General features: G+C 34.1%; 1 protein-coding gene across 5 annotated transcripts in view; it reads left to right on the plus strand.

Moving 5' to 3' along the window:
- Positions 1-26,570, plus strand: part of dnc (phosphodiesterase dunce) — a 423,485-nt gene that overhangs the window by 100,823 nt on the left and 296,092 nt on the right. The window contains exon 1 of one of the 5 annotated variants that reach the window (XM_074117433.1): positions 22,797-22,949. The exons of 2 other annotated variants lie outside the window; for them this stretch is intronic. The gene's annotated coding sequence lies outside the window, so the exon portion shown is untranslated. Of the gene's footprint in view, positions 1-22,796; positions 22,950-26,570 lie in introns of those variants that run through there. 2 more of the 5 variants (XM_074117434.1, XM_074117435.1) reach the window with 2 other exon arrangements.

A 26,570-nucleotide genomic window follows, 5' to 3' on the forward strand; every position in this document is an offset into this window, starting at 1 on the left:
AATGAATAAAAATAGATGGCGTGTTTTTTAAGAGCGGTTCTTACCAAAAGTTCAGAGTTACTAAGTTTAATTAAGAAGAAATTAAAATAAATAATTTCAAGTTAATGAAACTTGTGGTAAGCTCTAATTTACTCTCGAACCCTTCAGAGGAGGGATGTAGAGGTTTAATTGGTCGTAGTTGCAATAATGTAGAGACATAGAATTTAGAGTTTAGAATTACCTGAATCAAATATTTCTGAACAGTGACTGGCCATAGATCATTTACACATCGCCTAATTCGTGTCTTTAAACAAAATTTTCAGGTAAATGCTATAAATAAAAGTCTTAGTTTATGGTAAAAACAGGTAGCAATCCAAACTTGATAAATATAGTTGAATCTATTTTCGAAAAATATGTAACTAAAACTTCAAAACATTTCGGGTGTAAACAATTTTTGACAAAAATTAGAAACCCCAGTGATAATTTTGACATATTTAATTTTGCGTGTTTAATAAAGCCGTACTTTGTTCTACAGTTATACTTTAGAGGGGTGCCAATAATTACATTTCCCTGAGATCCTGACAAATATATATACAATATACGTATACGGGTAATCGCTTTAAATTTCTGCATTGCAGTTTACCATGTGGGAACTTGTGTGGAATTATTTAGCGCCATGAATGCGTGCTTTGGATCCGTCCTAATATCGCCCTACACGACAACAGATTATCAAGGATGAAACCTTCCTTGCACAAACAATACCTCGCATTAGTATTCTCCCTTAAAGTGCTTTCCCACGAGCAGAACTCCCATCTACATTCCATATTTCAATTTAAACGGCAGACATTTAATCCTCCAGATCTTTCCAACATTCCGCTACTTCATACCCCCTTGTTCTGTAATTTTTACAATGCTCAAGTAGTTCGCTCTGTACTCCCTTACCTTTCATATTAGGAAAAAAAAATTACTCGTGTATAAATTTCTTTTACTCCCACCAACATAAACAGCGGTTTTCAACATTTTATCAGAGCAGCACAAACTAATCATATTTTAAATATAATAAATAATATTTAATTTTTGTATTTTGAATTTAATATTTGGATTTTTTTGTTTGTTTTTGCTTTTTTGAAGTATTATTTTCATTTTAATTGCGGCTTATGTCTCTAATATACCTTTTTTTTTAAATTTTACTCTCTTTCTAGTCTACTCTTAAGAGAGTAACTCCCAGAATAAAATATTTCTTTCTTTTTCTTAACCAGAGGCTGAATGGAATTCTGTATTCAATTAAATAATAGAACATTTCAATTATGAATTCTATTCAGCCATTTTTTATACAGAACATTTTGTAAGGAAGAATTTCCTGGAAAGTACAGTGAGAAAAAGTAAAGCGGCGTGTGGGGAAAAGCTTTTAGCTTGTAATGAATATAAGATGAAGAATGGTGAATCTACTGACTTCATTATGTTGATTACATGTGCCCCTGAGGCTATCCTACGTAATTTTATTTCACTTAAAAGCCCCGGAATTGTATTTAGCTGTCTGTTCGTAATTGTATTTAAGACCCTACTGTTCAACTTCGTCATTTTTCCTTTAATATTTTTCCTTTTCTTCTGCGTTTCTATTTTTCTCGTGGCAAGAATTGGCCCACACAAGGAAGCGCCAAAAACTCATCGTATCAGTCAAAACAATGTGATATCATAACTTTAATAATTAACCATTTCATCTAATTTCATTTCGATTTCTTTTATTAAAATCTTCAATATTACATGTTATGGCATGACTTTAGAACTGTTTCTGAATAATCTTGAACGGTTTTATGCATTTCTACCATCTCTGTCTTCTCTTCACAGAATGTACAGTTTTAAAGAAAAATATGTTTTTATTTGTGTAGAAAGAATAAAGTTAATAACAGCAATTAATCTAAATGTCAAACATGATAAAATTTACACTGCACATTTTGATCAAGTAGATAGATGAGATATGTTTTAGTTGTTTACTAAGCAATCTTCTGTTACCATATATTTTGAAATGATAACCGGCTAAGTTTTATGAAAACATTTGCTGTTCAGAAATTGTCTCACTAAAAAATGCAATCAGTGATTGGAACATACTATGAGTCCAACTACCAGGCACATTGAGGCAAAGAGCCATTTTGAGCTACTTCTTGTGGGTCTTCCAGAAAAACTCTTTTTTTTTACACAGTCCAGGGTAGGTAGTCACTGTGTTATACACTCACTAACCTGCTTTCTGAACCTGTTCTGTCCAATAAAAAAGACACACAATGCCATAGGCATTCGACCGCGGCTCTGATTCGCGGCTGGTTAGGAAGTGTTCTGTAGCAAAACCTCCACGTCGTAGATTCCCCCAAAACAGTCTCCAGATTTCCACTAAAGGATCAGAGTGCGTATCCCTAGACAATTCCTGGATTCCCAGCAACCGCTCATCAGTTCAAAATTTAGAAACCAGGCATTATTAAGTGTCAATGAAACTGTAAGAAAATAGAATTAACTTAATGGCGTAAGAGGATCAACGCCTCGCTGACCCAATAGCTTCTCTAAGGGATTGTGGTTATTCAATTTGTGTAGTCTGTAATCAAAGATTTCCAGTTGAAACGCCCTACAGAAACCTCTGAATCGTGCACGCTTGTGTGCAACTAAAGTGTCTACTAGATTCTACATTAAAATCTTCATGAACCACACGTTGAACTCAATTTCATTCTTTCAGGATGCCGCAAAAGATGTAGTTCCGGTTACAATTCGTGAACGTCGAAAATTAGCGCCATCACTAAATATTCCCTCAGATCAGAGAGAAGAATAAATTAAATATATATTAAGGGAAGATGAGTGTGAGATAGGTTAATTATTTAACTAATATAACTACTTGCAGAAACATGCAACCGTGGGCATACATTAGGGCTGCATAATTAATGCCATGTGAAGACAATGTTTTGTGGCACCTCATTTAACCACAACATTACAAATCTTCTTATACATTAAATTTTATTAAAATCTACACAATGATAGAAAGTGCCCATTTTTTTTTTAATTATTGAATTGAAAAATCTTACTAGCTAATGTGTTATTATTTCAGAGGTTAGTCTATTAAGAGCTTATCGTTGTTTTCTCGATCTAAGCAAGTTCGTTTTCCAAATGGAAGTTGTTGATTCAATGTTTGTAAGCTCTATAAAATGTCAAACTCGCTATTGACAAAATCTCATAGTACTGAAAATCCATGCAGTAAAGTGGAGCGTTTCGTTCCGTTGATTTTAACAAAATTGGGAATTTAGTCCCACACTTGACTCTTAATTATATTATACAAGTGGCAATTAAATTAATTAAAAATTTCTTCCATACAAATTCCCCTACCTAGGGGCCTTAGGTGCCTAGAACGTTTTTTAGCTTGGATTAGATCACCGCATATGATTTAGCTATATCTTTTGTGAGTCCTCATCTTCAATGAGGCTTCGACTCAAAGTACATGTTGACGAAGCTCTCTTTCAAGCCCTAAAGAGTCGTTAAGATACCAGTGTTGTCTTTGTAATATTTCCAAACTAGAGTCTGCCTATATTATTTGAAATAAGTTCGCTTTCTGACATAGCTTCAAGTTCGACCAATCTTTGTGTCAGTTTGAAATTTTCTTAAGGACATGATTTAAGAATTTCTATCACGTGTTATACAATGCGATTCGCAACATTTATTTATTTTAATGCGCGTTTAAGGAATATTGGTTCCCAGAGCAATTTATTTATAACCCGCCGACCTCTGGGCAGTGTTCTTTCTTTACTTAGGCAACATAGTCTACCACTTGACAGTGAGCTGCAAGAGGCTTCTAGAAAGAGATAAAATCTAAGAGCTGGCAGCTAATATTCCATTAATTTCTTTACAAGTCATAGCTACCTGGCCATGAATTACTTAAGAACTGAATTGGCTGCTTTATCTGAGGTACTACAATAAAAGTTGGGCAGTAATATCCTACCCCAATAGGTGTCGCGTTGCCTTAGGTCCAAGCTTCCGCCCCATTTTATTGGAAGCCAATCATCTGAATCAGTAGAGACATTTTGCTAGTTAATAGGATAAATTAAAAATTAAAAGTTGATGAAAAACAATTACTTTTAATGAGTGTTCCATAATGGGTAAATATGCATTTCATATTGTTCCAGCGACTTATCTTTAAAGTTATACCAACGTATATAGCATAAAGACTTTTCAGTTTTCTTTACTCTTTCGGGTGTAAGAGAAAAGAGAATTGCAGTGGTGGGAGCTAGTAAAAGATTGTTTATTTATGATAAGCTGTAATTTTTGTGTCAAAATAATTATCTAAATTATGATGGAAGAAATGTAATTTTACAAGCCATTTTCCTTTTATGGTTTGAGGAAATCAAATTACTTGAAAGACACTGAAATGAGAAAATTCTATGAGGAAAAGTCACCCCTCTGCCGGCTGCTAGACTACTCGGTTGTACAGTCTGTGCTAAAAGCTAAAATTTAGCCAGACAGCAGCTTTTACACGTCTTTTATACTTTCACAAAATAAAAATAGATGGAACCTTTTATTAAGGGTGTTATTTATTTCTGAGGAAAAGTTAAATTATTAGGCTTAGTTAAGAAGGCGTACAAATTAATAATTTAAGTTAATAGATTGCAATAACCGTTGCAAACACATTACACTCTTTTACTCCTTAAGACTTCTAATTGATGCGGTTGTAAAGGTTTAATTGTTTGTAGCAACAGTAATGTGAAGAATTGGGAATCAGAATTGACCTATATCTAACAGTGACTACGTGGTAAGTGGATCACTAAATCAAAACATAGCTTGTACCGAAGATTTAAACTAACACCTCATTCGCACGTCGCTTAAAACACCTTAAAGTATTAGTCAAGGGAATGATAAAAATAAAAGTATTATTTTTTTATAAGAACAGCACTCTAAATTGAATAAACATACATTGTTGGAGCTATTATCGTACACAAAAATGATTAAATTTATTAGCACTCATTTTCAGTAATTCGAAATTTGACAAAAATTAAAAAGTCCAGTGATATTTCTAAAGTAATTTAGTTTTTACATGACTAATAAAACTGTACTTGGTTCTAACGTGATCCTTTAGAGGGAGATATCCCCCCAAATCAGTTTACCTTTGTAATAGGTAACAAACCAAAGCAATTTATAATAATCTGTGATATGAGAAGTAAAAAAACCTTTGTTGCCACGTTACAAAAAAAAAAAATCTTAAATAAATAAAAAATTAAAAGTGTAAAAAAAGACTCGCCAAAGAACCCATAAAAAAAGGTAAGATGCCTTGTTTTGCGGCTGGAAAGCTTGGACTTCATGGTTAAGGTCTGTGCCCAGCTGCACCACTAAATACCATTTCCATTCTTCTACTGCAGACTCTTATAGAGCGAGGAAGCTTTCTCAAGAAGTTACTGGCGTCCTTTTGTTCCCAATCTCTTCAGTTTACTGTGGGAAACCAAGAATGAATTTTTCAATAAATATTTATAAAAGCCATTTCAGAAGACAGTTCAAATTACAATCCAAAAATCGTTTCAGAAAATATATTTCTTGCATGCAAGATTAAATAATAGTTAATCAGCAAGATTTGCTTTTATTTAAAATACAATCATAATCTGAAATCAAGTAATTAACAGTTACTATGATTACACGTGAACGAATGTAATAAGGAAACGATACCTTCAAACTGGAAACCTCCACCTCTTAAGATAAGAAAATTTATTACGCCTTGGTACGGTCAGATCTGTTCATAATAGAACTGAGGGTTTCTTCCTTTAGGGCCGTTAACTTATGAAATGAAGACCCAAATTTAAGGCAAAAAGGCGCCCAATTTGGCCAACCCATGTTCACATTTTCTGAAATTCCAACCTGGCATTCAGGAAGGAGACCACCATCTTTCTCTGAGGTGAGAGAAACAAAAGAAAAGTAAAAATAAAGGGAGAGCATGCCAATTCCTGTAGCGTGAAGTTACTCTACTTTCCACTAGATTGCAGACAGTATAACTGGACTCCGTCTAGAAATAAAATTATACTTTGTAAAAGGATGATAAACTCTGTTTTATTTATTTATTTATTTATTCATTTAGACGAAATTTATTTTAATCTGCAGGACTTATTATTACATTTGCTTTTACTCCTCAACCTTTCGTTTTTATATGCAAATAATTTAGAGCATAATTAAACCTACTTATTGTTCAAAATTAAATTCATTTAACTAACTCATCTTTGTCCATTTTCATATTGGCATGATTTGGAGCCGAGTGATTCAAGATAACCCACTTAAGTAAACATTTTTACGACTTGAATGAGATAGGAAACCGAATAAGCGGTAGTCCGCAGAAGCGATTATCTGGACAAACTTCGAGGAACAACTTCTAACTCCACTTCATTATTTTTGCGGCGGTTTATTGAAGTTATTTTTATTTTTTAGTATTATGTGGCCTTTTATCAACGTGGACGTCGAGCCAGGGTATTGTACTGATCAACATTTATTGCCATAATTTTTAGACAATCTACAAATAAATGGAATATGTACCTTAGTCGCTAAAAAGTTTTATTACTTTTTCGAACGAAACGACTAATGTTTAGACTGTAACCTGATTTTTTTTTTTTTTGAAAATATATGTTGTGGCTTAGAATCAGTGTTTGAGAATGAAACAAATATGGTAATAATCAAATAACCTATAAACGTATCTCAAAAATTTCCTCTTTTTAAAACTTAAACTAACCTCTTAACTCCCTAAATGTTTGTTTATGTGATGAATTCTCCTGCATTAAGTAACATTACTTTTAACCCAAAGAATACGGGGTGCCAATTTCAGTGGGCTCGTTGAGCGCTTTTTTCGCATACTCGCAAAAGATTTATTCTCAAATACGGTAGATAATAGGTAGGTATAATTGAATTCCCCTTATCTTCGTTTGAGCTTCGTGAGTTTGATAACTGAAATATCAATGATTATTATTATTATTATTTATTATTATTATTAACTATTATTTAATTATTAAACTTCTCTATTTACTACTCTCTATACATAGATAACTTTATTGAAGTATGTACAAAATTTTTAACTAAAGAATCATCCAGTCAAACTCTTAATTTAAACTTTTGATTATTGCCGCTCTCCGCCAAGTATTTGGTTATCAGAATTTTCTATAGCCAGCTCCGACATTTGAGATTTTAGTATGACGAGCTGAACAATTTGAGTTCTACTACAAACGCATTACATTAGTGACTTGCTTTCTCAGCGTTAACTGTGTATAAACATCAAGTAGAATGACGCGATGTACCTTTTTTTTTATAATGTATATTTTGATTAATAATTGGAAAATTCAAAGATATAATTTTTTTATTAAGAGTTATTATGGAAGCCTCAGGAAAAGACAAGTTTTTTTAAAAATCCGAGTTTCCATTTTTAAATTAATATTTATACAAAAATATCTGGTGTAGATGTGGTACATGTATATATAGTTACACCTGTTGGCACGAGAGAGGAAGTAACGGACGATCAACAAGTAGGTAAAAGGGAAGATATGTACGGGAAGCGGGCCAGACTGCGATAGGAAGATGGCTGCAATACGTCAGGTAGACGCGAGGGGCGCCTCGTATTGGCAATCTGCTGTGGTGGTAGTGCAATGGTCGTATGGAGATGGTTGGACTGTAAATCGATACAGGACAGTCTAGTACGAAAGGTAACAACACGCGCGCCCTAAGGTCGACCATACTCTTAAGTTTACAATCTGACTGTACAGTAAAGAGGAATTCGTCCAGTCTCTCATCCCCTCAGGAAGTACCAGACCCCTGTTTTCACTCTTACCATATTTTATTGTTTACATTATTAACTATCTGTAAGTTAATTTATCCATCAGTTTTCAGTCGTTTTATCGAGATTTATTTTCTTCAGGAATTCTTACTGTTTCTTATGGCTCGTAAAAAACTGTTTTTGTACTTGACAGTAATTATTTTTGAATCATATATTACAATGCTATAGCTGTTCGATCAAAAATGGAGACCTACGTTATACTTCATTCTTCTACAGAAAGAAAACATGATCTTGTTGAATCAGTTAGTAGAGATACATACACTAGATTGCCTAGAAGGAATAGCAAGAAGGCTAACAGCTTTGCAGGAATTCATCTAGAACAAAATTCCTCAGATGTTGACGCCTCTTAAATAAATGAAAGTTGAGTCCTATATTATTTTATACGACCCATAAAGAAGGAACCAATTATTTACCAGAGAAAACATCAATAAAATATAATGAGTCCAAATGAAAAAATATGAGTAAATACAAATACTAAAATAAAACTATAAAAATGGATATAATAATTAGAATAAAGACTTGTCTACAAGGTGATTAAACTTTACAGCTTACTTTTATGGTTTGAGTCTTGAGGCTTTCTAGTAAAAACTATTGATGGGAGATAAGAGATGTACCATCAGAGATAATAATAGAAGGGGTGGCTATAACCTCCCTTGATCTAAAGTAGAAGTCCATTTGTCGGAGATTCTGAATGAAAGTGGAAAAGATCATTGTCAGCCCCAAAAGAGCAGAAAATCTTCGTTTTGTGTTCTAAACAAGGGGAAATATTCAGCAATAGAGCTCCTGTTGAAGAAAAAAAACAGCTGAGCTCAAGTTAGATTTGAGTTGCTATGTGTCCGAAATGATATCTGAGTTTGGCATCCATGAGCATTCTACTCAGAAGTAGTCGCTCGATTTTTCGACCTCTGACTAGGTCAGAGGAAACCTTTGAAAGGAACATTGCATTTTATGTAATATGGCCGTCAATTTAGATTGTACAATAATACATTTGGTTCCCTAGAAAGGTTACAATGAAGTCGAATATTTCTGCGCTAAAATATGTCTTTTCCAAAATTTTCAAGAACTACAACGCGAACGAAGCAAGCAGAAAGTAAGGTTTTCTTAATCTGCAGGTTCACTGTAAATAGGATCAACGAATCCATCACTTTTCTGCTTGAAGGATGTAATTAGAGTGAAAGAAAGTAAAGCAAAGAGATTTTTGTTGCAATTTTTCAAACAAAAGTTCTTCACGTTCCACTTGTGTAGCAGAAAACTTGATGGAGACAGACAATGGAAACTTAGCTTTATGTAGGACTTCATCAAACTTTATGTTTGCGAACGGAGAAGATCTGTTGTGAGTGATGAGGTCGATAAACACTAGCAAAGCTCGTAAATACTTGAAATAATTTACACTCTCCGACATCAAAACGCTGTAGAAATAAGTTCTTTCTCGACTTATTGAAAATGAGAGAAAGTTTCCTAAGATCGCTGTTACTCTCCAAATATCCAGAAGCATGGATATTCATTTTAGAAAACAAATCCTTAAAAAAAATATCAAAAAAGAACGAGGTTTAAAGCTGTTAACTTTTTTTTTTTGTGCTTTAAGGCGCGTCAACATCTAAGGTTATTGGCGCCCGGAGCTTTTTCCAGTGCACTGCCGGCCTCCGGACAGTGTTCTCTCGTTACAGACAACACTGTCCATCACCGGACAGTGGGCTGTAAGAAGTTCCTAGGAAGAGAAAATCTAAGGGTCAGCAGCTGGATTCGAACCCGGGACCTCCGCGTGGGAGTCCAGTATGCTAACCTCATAGCTAATCCCTTCCCTATGCTGTTAACTTGTGAACGTCTATCACATTTTTAAATGATTTCTCCTAGGGAATTGTGTAAAACGGAAGTTAATGATTGCATTGCATTTCCGCAAGTTCGCGCGGATCTCTAAAAGTTAACCTCCCCTCTGTGAGTTACTACTGTATTAAATAATGAACATGGAAACTACAAGTGATCCACAATCTAATTTCAACTAAGTGAAAATAACCTTCAAAATAAAATCAGGCTTGATTGACTCCAAAAGCGTAAGCGCTTTAGAACATTTCCAAGTTTCGTGCGCTTTGTGTACACTCCTATTTGTGTATTAAAAAAAAAAAAAAAAATGTAAAATTTGTATTCCTTATTCCTAAACCCAGTATTCCTTATTCTCAATTTTGCAAAATGCATTTTAATTTATTATGGACTGAACATTATCAAAATACAAACACTATAATAACACTTTGATACTTTTTTAACGGAAAGATGTATTAAATGAGCGGAATAGAAATAATCTCGGTATAACTCAGAACTTTAAACAACAGCTAACTCAATACTAATCACGTCGAACTTTTTGGTGCAACAGTTTGCATTGATAAATCCTTTTAAATAATAAAAACAATTGGTCATTAGATTTTTAAACCGAAAAATAGGTTATGAAATTTCGAGTTTTACTTGAACGAACCAGTGGCAGTTTAAGTTTCTTGCTGCTTTTAGAGCCGTTAAGAATTCCTGTAAAAGTTTCTTATATCAAAATCAACTATAACCAAGCTGAGGTTACCCAAGCAAAGGAGAATAGTTAAAATAGGCTAAGTACTTACTAATGATGCTGTTGTATTCTGAATTATAGCATCAATCAATTATTTGAGCACTCAATTGAGAAACATAACGCAGCTAGTATTGTTTAGCTAATAAGATAAACAAAGTGGAAATAATGTTTTTGGGTGGATCTGCGGGCAATGTTTCTCTGTCAATATTGACTTCCGCTAGCGCAGTTGTAATCAATAAACTGAACCATGACGATCTCCACTGTACATTGCAAATAATTCCGCCGGCTCTTCCTAACCGGTCATAAAAATAACAGAAGCATACAAGTGTCTAAACATAAAAGCAATCTTTTATACAAGATTTGTTTTCTTATTCTCTATCCTTTTTTCTTATTTTTTAAAATGCTTTTTTAATAACTCCCGCGCAAAGGTTGTAATAGACGTCTTTTTCTCAGACATCTGGCGTCCACAGAAGCTGCCGAGTCCTAAAATTGAAGGAGAGGTTGGCTAAAAAGTTGGATTGTTAGAAAATCGCCACATTTCTTACGGAATTATTCTAACAAGGCAGGACAGCCATTCGAATGGTCGTAGACCTTCTGCCGGGCCACTTCAGAATCGAGCATCGCAAGGCCTTATGCCAAAAAAAACAGTGTAAGTGTTGTTCGGAAAGAGGTAGAAATGCGTTGTATGGTGTCTAGAATGGCTCAGATTTCGGTTCTCTGGAGTAGAAAAACTCTTTATACTTTTGTCCAGCAGCTCCTCACCAAATGTTTGAGTCTAGGTTATTTGGGAGAGCTCTCAAAAGGGTTACTGTAACTACCGGGTACCATATATAGTCCCTCTTGGCCCTTGGAATATCGTCAGGAATGCAAAGGCCTCAAAATTTCAGAAGAAATGGCTGTGCTATTTCTTAATCTAGGATAGTTCCATCAAGTACAACTAAGTACTCGTAAATTGTTGTTCATTTGTTTTTCACTTGTCTAACTTAACATACTATTGTAGCTGACGGCATCATAAAATGACAATGAGTGGAATTAAATGTTTCAATTTTTACAAATTCTTCATTGGAGATAACTTCATTATTAAATACCTTTAGTTTAAAGGTTTTTACTGAATTAGAATAGTACACGCAAAACAAAAACCTAAATATTTAAATTATGGCAAGAGTAGAATATAACTTCAGAACTTCAGATTGTAACTGATCAACATTTTCTTAGTAACTCTGAAAGCTAGTTGATCGTCCAGTTTCCAGTTACCACGGCTACCACAAGTTCTTGTTTAACAGTTTAGGCTACTATTGACAATAATTAACGAACATCTTCCTTAAGGGAACTACAAACTTACTCCAAGGAATAATTTGTACCTGAAGAAAATTGTAGGGAATAAACTTTCCCTCTTATTAACAATCTGACTTCGTCAACTATTCGCCCCAAAACACCTAACTAAACAATTATACTGTGCTGTGCTTTCTCTTATTACACTGAGATCATGTTTGGGTTCCAAAAACATCTTCAATAGAGAGAGCCAATTTTCTTTTCAATAGCGACTCACATTTCCAGTTAAGCGTTTTTTACAAACCCACAACATTAGCAACTGATGATTAATTTTTGTTATTGCCACAAAATGAACTTGCAAAATGTTCAACAGACGTCTTTTTGAATGTATAAACAAAAAAGAATACAGAATACAATTTCTGGAATTCTGTAAGTTTGCAGAACTTAGACAGCTCCTCCAGCAATTCACATGTCAGGCCAACTTCTCCAAACTCAGTATTTTAGAATCTCATTTAATAGAACTATAATAGAGAGATAGGAGCTTACATTCACTAGAACGAAGTCTAACTAGCCCCACTTTCATTATGAACCAAAACATTAAAAAATCCTAATTTTAAAGTTATTTCAAATAATATAAACTAAAGTTAAGAGACGTCTGATATTAAGCATGAAACAAAAAGGTCTAGTTGATTCGCCCAACAATCTGCGAGTATTCCCAAACAAAGAAAATATTTCTAACCGCCTGTACTTCACAAGCAGAAGGAAGATTACATTGAAGACTTAATAAAATCTGCTAGTTTAAATTATTTATTATTTATGACTTATCTAGTTATGCTATTGTTAAAGTTGGGTGTTTTTCAACATTACTCTTTTTCGTGCATTATTTGACGATCAACCCTTATGCAACAATCCTACCGGACAGATTTATTTGATTTTCTAGCAAAACTCAAAATGGAAATTTTCAGTAATGCGGTATTATTAATTGGCGGCTTGTTACTAAAACCTTATTGTCATGCCCACTGGCAGTCGCAGGTAAAATAAATATCAAGTTGCTCGATCGCAAAATTTACACTTAGATGGGAGATAAGAAAAAATAGAACAGAAAATAATTCCTCGTTTAGACATTGTTTTTAAGCAAACACCATATGCTCCAACAAGCCTTCTGGAACATGGTTTCCGATATCGGAGTGTTTACTAAGGAACTTGGCTGACAGTGAACAGTCCGTTGTTGGTCGATGAACCCAAATTTTCAACTTTGTTTAATATTAATTATGGTAATAAATTAGTTATTTAGTTGGCCAGAAATAGACATAGAGTAGTGAAACGTAAACTGGGTCACTTTTATTTGTGAAAGCAAACTAACTACATGATGATGCGTCTCGCCATGATGTACATGTTTATTAAGAATATGTAGGGAAGTTTGTCGTGACCCCTCTCTAGTCCACATACTGTCGCCTCGCTGGTATTAACCCTTGCTCCATCCGGCCTCCGATATCGATTTTGAGCCCCCAGGTCACCTGTTAACCATACAAGAGACCTCACTTCACCGTACGTTTTGTGCGATGTAGTGAACAAAACAGGAAGCGATGAGAGTTATCGGCCAGTTAGTAATACTCGTATAGTCGGCCTACTGCATCAAGTCACGGAATAATGGCGCTCTGTCCTCTTATACTAACTTTCGCTATGAATTGTTTATTTGCAAGCAATAAATGTTTATTTGGTTACTGCCAAAATTAATAAATGCTTAATCGACTAATGAAATTTTGTAATTATTAAGTAATAGTAAGGTGAATTTGATATGAAAAACTGTTAGAATTATCGCATTCACATTTAAAAATACTTGAACTTAATTATAAACTCGGATAAATCGAATTTAGCTCTAAAAAAGTTCTACACGTTAGATTTAGAATCTAATCTTGTTTAGTTATTATAAAGCCCAGATTGCACAATTATCTTCTCCAACTACTATATTGCTATTCGTACTCTTAATGATAATTTTTAAGAATCTTCATAAGTTTCGATTTTAATAGTTTCCTTAAGGGAGTCGAATGAGGATTGCACCCCAAATTTTTACTGTCACCCGCTCATCGCTGTTAATTAAATTTTATATTTGTGTTTCAGAGTTTTCTTGAGAAACACAAGTTTTGAGGCCCACAGAATTCGAAAAAGTGTTGCTTACAAATAGTTCTACCGCCTTCATTTAAATCTGTTTCTAGAAATTTAAATCGAGGTTCAAAGGAAGGGTGAAGTTAAGCTAATCCACTCTAGTCTATGGTGCAGTTCTTGAATTATAATAGAGTATGAAAAATTCCTAACTGAAAGAATATCATGTTCGTCGAAAATGCGACTTAAAAAAAGAAGTAACTTTGAATTTTATGAAATATTGTAGGTTATCACATTTTTGAAGTTGGACATAATATGAGTTAGGGCTATCCCTATCACTTTGGGTTGCTCAGGAAGTACTCGTATTTGATGCCAGAGAGGTTCTGGGAGAGCTGTGCCACCACTGTCCTTCGATAGAGAAGTTTTAAAAAATAGCAAAGTAAAGTAATTTTTTCAGGCGGACTTCACGTCCAACTACGGCAACATTGGTTGTCATGGATGTCGTCACGACTACTAGCCAACATACTTAACTAAATTCTTGGATTAACCATTAGATAAAAGCGAATGCCTTGACTTGGAGACTTGGCGAATCAAACCCAGTATCTCAAGAACATCTTAGCTTAGCGCGTCGCGTTTTAAACCGCTCGGCTACCGCTCAGTGCATTTTTATTGTTGTAACATAATTCTATAATATTGAGGTCAAATATCTTTTTATTAAAAATTCTAAATTCCAAGAGATTTTTTTTAATTTCAACTATTTTAACAACTATTTTTTTAATTTTCTTGAAAATTATGTTTTTGAGCGATTTTTCTATTAGATACTCACGAATGCAACAATTTATTTTCAATTTTACTTTTATTTTTCTCTTGCAGAATCTTTAAAGCGGTAGAATAGGACTGGAACCCCATAAGGATCCATTATTACCGGAGTGTTAAGGTCATCCTGTGACCTTTTCTATGAACGGTCACCTCTGTGTAGCCTCTACATTGCCACTAACTTTATCAAATAATATGTGGGGTATAAATGTTAGGAGCAATTAAATATTTTAAAAAACATAGGACAATGTTGGTCAAATTAGCACTAAATTCTGATTATGCAGAACATTTATTCCGGCGCCAGCGAATGGAACAATTTAACAGAGGGTTTATTACTAATATTAATATCTTACTTATAAAAGAAAGAAACAAGTAAATGCCTTGTAAAGTACGTACTTTATAAAATAAATTACTGGTACGAAGTACACGACTTACTCTCTACAATTATTAAAATTCTAATCACAAATTTTATAGTAACTGAACTTAATACTACTTAAGTTGTTGATAGGGAATGCAATTAGTATCCTTTTTGCAATCAGCGTGAAATTCTAATAACTGAATTTTCTAGGAAGTTCGGTTAAACTAAAAATTATAACTATTCATTTGCAAATGGATTCAAAATGGTAACTGGGGTAAAAGGACGGTTCACTATTTATCTAAATGAGCTTTCTTTGTTTCATAGAAGCCTTCTTCCTATCTTCTAGTCGTCCGACTAAAACTTGAAACAGCTACCTAAAGTTGAATCAAACTCAGATATGTAGATGAACTGAGTAGGTTTCTGGGATAGTATAAGATTTTGTTGCTTGTGGCCTAATTATGGAATTTATAGCTTTGGTGACAGAACATTATCTTCCTAAGAAACCCTCGCACAGTATAATGGTCTAAATTGTTGAATAGTGTGCGTCGAAGGGAATGCGCTCTAACTGATGCTGCCAGGTGGAGTCAGTGTATGTAGAATGGCGGCTCAACTACGAGACAAATGTTTAAATTTTCTGCTGGGACATTGGTGGTTCATCCAATTCGAGTTACCGATTCACTAAAGCGAGCCATTGAGATGGCGGCTACTTTACTCCGCTGGAAGGGATTTGCCGACACTGATGTTAGGTTCTTCACGGATAGCCAGGCTGCAATTAAAGCTCTGGCCTCTCCTAGTAGGAACCAAATTTCGGTCAATTCTTGTCATGCTGCTCTCAATTTGTTAGGAGCTTTGAATACTGTTTCGGTTGCTTGGTCTCCTGGTCATTCTGGGATTCCGGGTAACGAACTTGCTGATGAAACAGCAAAGGAAGGAGCTGCGTTGATAACAATGACTCCTCAGCCCATTACCCCTGTATCCTATCGACGTTGTAGAACAGAGGTGGAACAGTGGATTTCGAAAGATCATCGGAAACGGTGGAGATCCCGAACTGACTGCCGCCAGGCTAAGGAAATCCTTGGCCTGTCAAGAACGGATATGGTTGGTTTTAGCAGGTCCCGGATCCGCCAGTTGGTTCAGGTGTTGAGTGGACATGCAAATTTAGCATATCATCTTTTTAAATGTGGCCTAATCCAGTCGCCAAATTGTGCTGGCTGTGGTGAGTCCGATGAAACTGTGAGGCACTTTGTTGAGGTGTGCCCAGTTTATTCTAAAACTAGATTTCTCGTCTTCGGAAGGTCAAATGTCTCCCTACCGGAGATTGTAGCATCTGGTAATCTTAATGAACTTTCTAGGTTTATTCAGTGCACTGGGCGATTGAGTCGTCAAGCTCCCTAGTGTCCTGTTGCTACTTTGTTAGGTTATTATATTAGCATCTGGTAATTTTTAGCCGGATTTGTTTTTAAACCCCGGTATCTCTCATGAGATGAGGGGTGGGCGGGGAACAATGGGCATCAGGGTTGCCTGCGTTCCTTCCCCTTTTTTGGTGGAGCCGCCCGTTTTGTACAATCTAAAGCGAGATGTTTCTTAGTCAAAGTTGCTTACACACCTTTCAGCTGTTTACAATAGAGTAGGTTTACAATAGGCCATCTGGGACAGCCAATAATGCACTACTATGTCCTTCAAATTCTCGCTCACTTCTTTTTTCAAATTGACTATGATTTGAAATGTTTTTATGTATTTATTGTTTTTTTAAGTAAAATATCTATCAGAGTTTACGCAAGAAATTAAATTTATATTAAAAAATGGGCTTCAATATTATACACATATTATTACAAAGATTGTATTGCAGAAATAATGAAGTCACTGCTCCTCTGAAATCTCTTTTCTCTGAAAACATTTTCAAACCAAATAGCGGGTTTAACATTCTTTACGTCCTAATTCAGAGGGAGCCTACCAAGTGTCTGAAAAGTCCTAAATCTTTTAACAGAGAATTCTGGTTCCACATTTCGCGCTGTTATATTAATATTACAGCCATTGCAACCGTAATTGAGTGACAAGACCGTATAATACATATTCCTGTAGAAGATAATTTATTAAAAGAATTTTACTGAAAAAATTCATATTTGAAATAAAAGTTGCAGATCTGCATTACCTATGTGAGCTATTTTGAGTTAAACCTTAGTGTTATATGGCGTCTAGTACAAACTTTCTGCGATTTGGTGCATACACACTCATTTATAAAAATCACTCTTTCGTACCCAGGGAACCCCAAACGTTATATTTCCTGTAATAAAGTAGAGATTGCTCCCAATTAGAGCAGTTTCTTCCTACAGCTAAGAGTAACTAATTGGCAATTTCGTTAAATGATCGGCTCCGGATGTTAAATGATGATTAATTAAGTAAAATATCGCTAATAAACATTTTTAAGTGGACTAATACAAGCTCACTTTGTTGCTTGTATTCTATAAGAGCGCCGTATTCAGGATCTCGGCGAATGACGTCACCACGTCTGACGTCACAGGTCGATAGCCCCTTTTCCACTAAAGCGTGCTAGTAACTGTAGACCACCAATACACTGTGCTGGAAGTTTTTTTAAGTATGTGTACGGGAAAAGAGCTCTCCGGCGGGGATTTAATACATCTTCACTCGTGCATGACCATGATGTTACAACAAAAATACTTGCTTATTATAGCTCCCTACAGCCATACGTATGTAAATTCACACTCATAAAACCTTGTAGACTATGCTCGAAGGGTCTCCTATCTTCAGCTGGCCTACAAATAGGGTTTAATATGAGGTCTACTCATGAAACCTTATTGATATAAATTGTGTGAATTGACCAATCGGCCGGCAACAATGCTTTCTTCACATAATTCTTAGTTTCGAAAAGAACTCTATCATTTGCCTAATTTTTTACATTTACTCCACACAATAAAAGGATTTCTAATTTAGAAAACGAGTTCTCATCGGAAATATATTTTCTGTTCATGACTATTAATTTCGGTGCATGTCTGTGGTTATTTTATCTGTAAGGACACAATATAGCAGAAAGCTCAAATTCCATAATTCGCATTGATACTATTGCTACTTCCGACAGAGAGGTTTCGAGATTTCACTTCAAAGTTTCGATTGCTGGCTTGGCTGGTGGGCCCACGTCACGTACACAGCAACAAATCGGCGCAAAATTTGTTTTTTCTTTATTCACTTGATAATCACTTACTTCTCGTATTTAATTGTTGATTGACAATCTACCAAAATCAATTTCTGATATGTATAATGTTCAGCTATCTTGAACACCTTGAATCGCCATTTACCCGACTCGATGTTTTTATCCGTCTTCAAAAAAATACGACCATTCAACATTTCTTCACTGATGATACCTTCTCTAACTTTGGTTTAATTTATGTTTATGATAATACAACATAAAGAATTTTATTCAATAATACTTAATATTACAAAACCTCCTTTTCAATGAATTACACATATGACTACTTTAAAAAGCCGCGTAAAGAAAATTATTCCACAGATCTAGCTGACACTTGACGTAGGTACATAGCGAAACATGTTATAACACAACAAAACATAATTTAATTGAAAGCATCGTCATCTCTGGAACAAGGCCGAGAACATTTCCAATTGTCCTAATAGAATTCAAGAAGAAACGGATCGATTCTATGAACTAGCCTGCAGTAATATTCTTAAGTCAGTTGAACAAAGTTCTGTACTCCTTTCCCACTTACCTGATGGGAGAAAGAACTAGCTTTAATTAAATATCACAGTAAAACCTGCAACATGAGATCTTTAGGAGTTAGCTATTAACATTTTAAAGCAGCAAACATAAACTTTTAGCGTGGCCCAGCGATAGGTATTATGCAAGTAATCTGTATGGTTAATGATCCCTTGATCTATTTTGTCGAGGCATTGATTCTTCTGCCCTCCAGTTCTACTAATCTTAGCCTATAATGGCCCGTGAACGAAGAGATTCCAAATCTTCCGTATTATACTGCAGATATTTTAATCAAGGCTTGTCAATAGCTTATTTCTTCCAGGATGCCCCATGTAAAGTTCTTTTAGACCTTCTAATTTTTTCCGATCATTCTAATAAAGTATAAATTTTTTAAGTCTTTACTTGCACCCTTGCATTTCTATTTTCTGCATCTGCATAACTTCTCATCCAAACAAATTATCGTAATTGGTCGAAATTTAACTCGAACCTTCTTACCACCTGGGACTAACATGTACCAAGAACTGGTAAAGCCTCCATTGGCATTTATTATTGACTGCGAACCTCCCCCAAACATCCTGACTGCCATTATGGATGAAAACTGGTCCTAAGATTTTAAACACCTTTAATGGTTCCCTGCAAGTTCCAGAATACTCTTTCTACGCATTCAGTTTTACAAGGATAAAATCACTGATCCTTGCGATCTCTATTCTTACTAAAAAAAACTCTCGAAATCCAGCCTAGGCCAGAAGGATGTGCAGTTTTCCACGCCCGATGTTCGATGAGAAGAGTAACCTAAAAGATCTGTTGGATCTAAAAATACAATCACTCATTGTTAGTAAAAAGAAAAAATTTTGCTTTCAGTTGTCGATTGAAAATAAGTAAAAAATACCTATTTTACAAACCTATTTCAGAGACATTATTTAAAGAAAAGTTCAAAATAGGCTGAATAGAAAGACTAAAAAACAATATAAGAATAAATGAGAGCTGAATATCAGTTTAAAATAAGTTGCTATATTAATACTTGAAAGGGAAAGTATACGGCTAGCCTTCAGATCTTGGGTGATTGCGGGTATACCTGCTAACTAAAACTGTCAATCTGACACTGCCAACGTTCTCAAATTAATAACACAGAAGTGATTATTGCGAAAGGTTGTTATTAATCTTTTTTTTACCATATCCATTATTTTAATTAAAAACAAAAAATGAACTAGAGCTAAAAAGTTTTTCTATCCTACTTATAAACAAAACAAAACAAAAAAATGTTTGTATATATAAATATTTATACTGGAGTACGAAAGAACTTAAGAATAATATGGTTTAAATATAAGCCGAAAAGTTAGAACAGAAAAGAATGTACTTAATAACAAAATATAAATTATTGAGACTAGAAAAGAAGGATTTACATAAAAAATATAAATAACTTTCATCTGGCCTAAAAATAAATTAGTTTAATTAGTTAGCTTTTACATCAGAGAAATGTTACCTTCTCCGAGGCAGGTTGCAGCAGACTGCCAATCAAGTCGATTCTAAGCAGGTATGAGACTGCTTACCTCACTGAGGTGAGCAGATCATTTTATTCTAGCTATTATAGGTCAACTAAAGCTTTAGAGACATGAGAAAACAAACGATCTTTTATTTTTTCAAAAGCGAAATCTCTTGAAGTTATGAAATTTAATAAGCCTTGAACCCTCCAAAGTTTACTGGAGACTGATGAACTCAGCAGTTTCGAGGATTATAGCTGGCTGGGGAGGATAGTGGTCTTTCCAGCAAGCCTTGCAGCTGTGGATGTATCAATTCTTGGAAGGGGATGTAGTTTGGCCACAAAGGAGTACTCTGCTCTCCTCTTTCCTTAGAGTTCAGGAGTTCAGGCGGTGTATATTGAACGTGTTCAGAAATAATAAGCCGGGTTGTGGGAGAGAGGGCCTACGAGATACTGAGGGAGTGGCACCAGAGCACGGTGACCCATCTCGATCTCCCCAATCCTTGAGATTTTCTAAGAGAGCTTCTTGGGTAGCTAACAATGTTGAACGGCTAGGTGCACTTTATTCAACACTCCTAACCTCCTAATTTGGGTGAGGCATCATGAGGTGTTATAATAGAAAAGATTCGCCATAATTTTGAAGCACTAATTTTCATAACCTTAATCTATTAAGTTCACCTGATCTAAGTCAAGTTTCCATTCTAGAATTTCTCGAATTAAATTAAGCTATAGAACAAGCTTTGGGATTCTGAACAAACTTGTAGCCGATACTAGTCAAATGCCATATAATATTTTGGTATCTAAGAATTTGGTACTCTTCTCATGAAAATGTTTTACTCAAAAAATATAAAAAATAAAAGTATCAATAACAATTTTAGGTGAAATACCTTTTGAAAGATTATGATTAACAAAAAATTATAAATCTATCCTTTTTTCGCTTTTTAAGGCTGTCATTTAAATAAAACAAACCAAAATAAAGTCAAATATACATTTTTACGACTGCTCTTTACGTAGGGTAATTTATCTAAATTATCTAATCTTAAAAACATAATTAAGGCAGAGACACAATAATGTTTCTTTATTTGTTTGTTTTTACAAGATTTTTATTTTTCTAAATTAAAAAAGAAAACAGACTGAAAAAAACATACATAAGCAGAAAAACGTTCGAAAATGTTCTTAAAAAAGAGGCTATCTATAATTGAAATTTTAGGGTTTTTTTTTTTAAAAAAAAGTCAAAGTATTATTTAGAAAAATTGAGTTGTGGACATACCTACAACTTGCACGAAGTTGAAACAACTTATGCAAGTTAATAAATAATAAATAAAAACCTACCCACTCACTTCTTAAAAGTTGTACGAACTTGATCAACTTTAAATATGTATTGTGCAGATGGAAGAAATTAGGTATGGATTATAGGAGAACATGTACCTTTCAAAGGTTAGTATAGAACCCGAAACTATAGAACTTAAAGTTATCAGGAACTTCTGCCATATTTGTTTCGTAGGAGGTTTACTGTCAAACTATTCTATTGGCATTGGCAAGCGGTCGGTCCATTTAGAATCAACTAAAATCTGCTTGGACACTCACATGACTTAATTACTGCAATATTTACTTCATTGATGAAGTTTCATTATTTTGGTGATTGTCCAGTCATTATGTAATTAATTTACGATAGGAGTTCAGAAAGTGCCTGAGGTATTCTGCACGCCAATGGCAAGCGGACCATTGGAAATTCGGTTTCAGAATTAAACCAATGGAACCGCATGTTTAAAATGTTTCAAACACTAATGATAGGTTTGTTATGAGCATGACACTTCTCTCTCTATACCACCGAAAACTACGTTACCTGGGAACAAGTTGCCAATGGTACAAGTAATAATGCAGTTAGACTAGCATTCTACTTGAATCTAGCATAAACGCTAATACAATCACGGATGAAGGATACATTGTATGGAAATCTAGTTTGTCACACTTTGTGAAGGCTCACTAAGCTGAAAGTATGGTTATTCTCAATTCATTAACGAAGAATCGAGTGGCAAAACCCCTCTTACTAAGAGAGCCCACATCCACTAAGCGACTACGAGTCCACAAAGCTCAAGCGACGATTGTAGCCCGTACTACTGAAGGAAATTTTAACGTCATTGGAGTAAGCACGGCGCACTCACGACGATATAGAGAATAATGTCGATAATGTTATAATTTAAATGATAAATATTTCTTTAAAATGGTTTCTAAGTTCTAATTTTTCTTTTTCTTACATATTTAGTATTGCAATAAGTAAAAGCACTTAGGCATAATCTATCTCTTGGAATAATAACCGAAATTGCTTCAGATGATTGCCTGGGCTCTATGTAGAAAATGTATAAATGCAAACATTTATTAACTGAGGACCCAAATTTACGTTTTTTAAGCATCCTTAAGTCAACGTTTTGGTGTTGAAACCAGCTGCAGATTTTTGCAGAAACAGAGAGCATGGAGGTAGCTTCCGATGTAAACTATGTTTTACTTTTCTTTTTATTACTGTTAAAAGAACATAAAATTTAGTTCAACAATGAGAAACATGTAAAAATAAAACCATGAAATATAAAAATGATAAATAAATACAATATAAATGAAATGGTAGTGGTTTGAAAATAAAGATATTGGATATTAGGTTGGGCGCGCTCCACTAGGGGCACTGCAGGCGAGTCCGCACTCTAGACACGCTGTCCACCCTGTCAGTGCCCGGTGTGCGTTTGGCGAGTGTTAGTGTGTGGTCGTGTAGTTCAGCTTCGATATCAGTTTTGGTCGTTCGTTTGCCGGGCTTGGTTGTCGCAGCACAATTGGCCGCGAGTCCAAGTGAGTCAACAGTAAATGAGAAATAATCTTAAAGACAAGGAATCAAAATTTTTTCAAAAAAAAAAAATTAATATAAATAAATTATATGTTATTTATTTTAAAATAGTAATTAAATTATTAGTTTTCCAACTCCCATTTCATTTTATTTACTATTTTCCTTTGGGAGAAGATGCTAAATAAAATTATCTCCAAAGAAAAAATCAACCAATTATGATTTGTTGACCGTTAAATCAAATTAATTTTAATATGACCTGATATATCATTTCAGTATTTAATTTATATAATTTTTTTTTTTTTAATGAAGTAATAATGTGCATTTTAATGTGACCAGCCACTAAGCCAGGCCAGACATAAGTGTGCTATGATGTATACTCGGTTACATCGATCTCTACGTAAAAAGGGCTCGTGTATTTATACACTTTGCACAATAACCCTGCACTTAATGGTGCGTAATTTTTTTTTTATTAAACACGTTTTATCCTTATCTCTTCATCCACAAGAGGATGGATACAGTTAATTTAGAAAAATAAATTACTATAACGCAAAACATAATCCGAGTTAGAATTAACAAATGTTTCGTTTTAAAAGAACTCAGCAAAAATTAAAATCACAATTTAAATTAAAAAAAAAAAAAATCCTCAAGCCATTTAATTTGTATTACAATATACGCTTGCCCTCAAATTATCCCTTTAAACATCTATTTTTGCAAAAAACAAACAAGCTGTTGTCTTCAAAATATGGTTACACGTTAGATGAATACAAATATGCAGTACATTACACACTTTAATAGCCAAAAAAGAACCTCTTCCAGTTTAACATGAAGATAGCTTCAAGGGCGCTAGATTAATGTGGCCTATAGCAAACACTTGTCCAAACGCACTAATAATTTAGTCTAGTATTTATCATGGACATTTTTTCAATTTTTTTTTTTCACTTCTTCGAACCAAAAAACAATGCGTTGAATGAAATAAAAGAGCTAAAAATAATAATAATAAAAAACAGAAACCAAAACAGTAAACAGGCCAGCCAAACAGCAATAAACGCACACGCCCTTATCTCGCAGTCAAGATAAGGTTAAATGTAACATAACAGCTGATGGGATCAGCTGTGGTGAAGGATACCTGTTTAGCGTACTCTATCATTCAATTTATTTTACTTCATTTTCCCTTTTTTTAAACAATTAAATTACATATTTTGTTTTTTTTATTTTTTTAAAGCAAAGAATCCTTTTATTTCTTTATTTTTAAATATCTAATTTAATAAGTACTACAATGTATCCGCGCAATATAACCCGAATGATTCGAAACTAACAGTAAATTGTTTTGTTAAACATTTTGATTATTAAAAGCAAGTTTATTCTAACATTTTAACAATTCGCTACATGAAGTTCAGGACGGAAGCGGGAAGCGGGACTTCCAATTGTTCACTATTCTAAACCCATCGAGAATAATTTTACCTAATCATTATTTTTTTACTTCACCTCACAGAAAGTATGACAATCTAGCAAAATATCAGCTTCAATTTCCCCCCGGAAATATTTGATTTTGAGGTCCTCTGTATTTCTGTGCATGACTAGCGTTACTCTAAATCGAAAAATAGGGAAGCGTTCAAAAGTTACGATATTTCGACTAGTTTTTGGCCAAAACGACCTATTTGGTCTTAAAAATGTTTTTTTCTTTTCTTTTTTTAATTTGTGTAATCATATGTATATAATTTGTATATTAAACATTTTCTGAGGAATATCAATTTTAAGACAGTTCCGGGGAAGAGTTGGGGTTTTTCTATCAATAAGTAATAATTTTAAGAAAATTAACCTGTTATTAACCTCGCCTATTTTATAACTCAAATAGTAATAAAATACAAACTAAAATTCCGAATTGGAAGCGAATATTGACAGAGTGCACTTCGCAGAATACAGTTTTTAGTATCGATCCAACCTTTTCAACTTGGGCAAGGGATGTTAAAAATTATGCTAAATAAAAGTATGTTAATTTGAAAAAATAAAACTAATGGGAACTGCGTGTTCACACAAGTTTTTGGATTTCTCCGTAACCTTTATCCATTTTCCTTAAACGGTTTGAGACACTTTTTCCACTAAAAATTATTTTAGGGCTGGTGGGGCAAAAGCTTAGAATTAAGAAAAACATTCTGAATATGCTTATATCGGACTTAGAGGGGAATCGATGCAGTTCCACGCTTCACGTAGCTTTTTTTTAATTTTCTGAAATAAACTTCTCTCAGCAACGTAGAATTTCTTAAAAGAACAAGTGGGATAATTCTATTGAAATGTTAACTGTGAACATCTGGCGCAATCTCGAAACTCTGTTTGCAAATAGAAAATTAAAGTAATAAAGTATTTTCTTTTTCATCCTCACACGAGTACATTTTTAAAGAATGGAATCTGCACAATAAAAAATACAACTGGCATATTAAAAATTAAAATAAAGAGCGTGCAGTAGGAAGTCTGGTGCGCTACTGTCCAATCAACATTCTAGCGCTTTGCCGAGGCCAAGGGCACATGTATTGCTATTAGATAACTGGCCGGAAATGGGAATATAGCTTAGTAAAACACCGGAAGCTTTCTACCTCTTTTTTAACCGCGAGTAAATAATTTTAATTTTCTCGTTTTCCCAGTTTATTATCAATATTTGAAAAATAATCTCTTCACTTTTCTTCAGTAAAGAAAAATCATATTGTTTAGAACATTATTGTTTTATTTTTTCAGCTGTAATGAACGCAATAACCTTGAATGAAATTACACTCTATAGTACATTTGTCTAATGTATCCAGCCATTTATTAATACGCTTGTAAAGATGACGTTGCAATCTAACCGAAAAGTGTTAAATTTGTGACCCATTTCGAGAAATGTGCCCATAAAATGTAGTTAATTATTATTGTAACTAATTTTGCTGCAGATTCCATTTCCTTGAGGTTACACTTGATACAACCTAATCATTGCCATATGAAGATAACACAACCGGCTCAGGACAGTAATTAGGACAAACTAGGCTCTCAAACAATCTAAATTCTTATAAAATTAAATTCGAACAAATGGTAAGAAAAGTGTAATGTTCAGTTAATAAGTAATTCCAGTTTGGAATTTTTCTTCGAACTCATAATTTGAGCATTTATTCCTTTCTTGTATTTTAATTGATACAACCATACCTTACTCTAAAATAGTGGAGACCAATCCCTCTCGCAGAATATTGCTGAAAGAATGTTTCAAATAATTTGTAGGAGCACCATGAGAAAGCCAAGTTAAAAAAAAGGTTACATTATTTTCAAGAAAAGTTCAAAAAATATGAGAAAACAAAATTGTGTAGTGTTGAAGGATTTTCATTGCTGAGTTAATGTCAAATCTCATGAAATACCTGATGAACTATCAATTTGGATTTGTTAAAATTTATTCTTTTTTAAGCGAAAGTATACACATAGACACATAAACTATAACGAATTATTTTCTAGAAATCATTTTTTTCGAATTCAGGAAACTTTTAAACGTTTTCTTTGAAAACTCTTTATCGAACATTAGAAATGACCGCAATACTTCACTTCCTAACAGATAAGGTAAACATTTATAACCCTTTAAAGTGAAGCTTAAAGTCTGGTTTACTTTCTTA

The sequence above is a fragment of the Rhodnius prolixus genome, unplaced genomic scaffold (genome assembly GCF_049639745.1).
Source record: "Rhodnius prolixus isolate KJV_2025 unplaced genomic scaffold, Rpr scaffold_2, whole genome shotgun sequence".
Classification (NCBI taxonomy): domain Eukaryota; kingdom Metazoa; phylum Arthropoda; class Insecta; order Hemiptera; family Reduviidae; genus Rhodnius; species Rhodnius prolixus.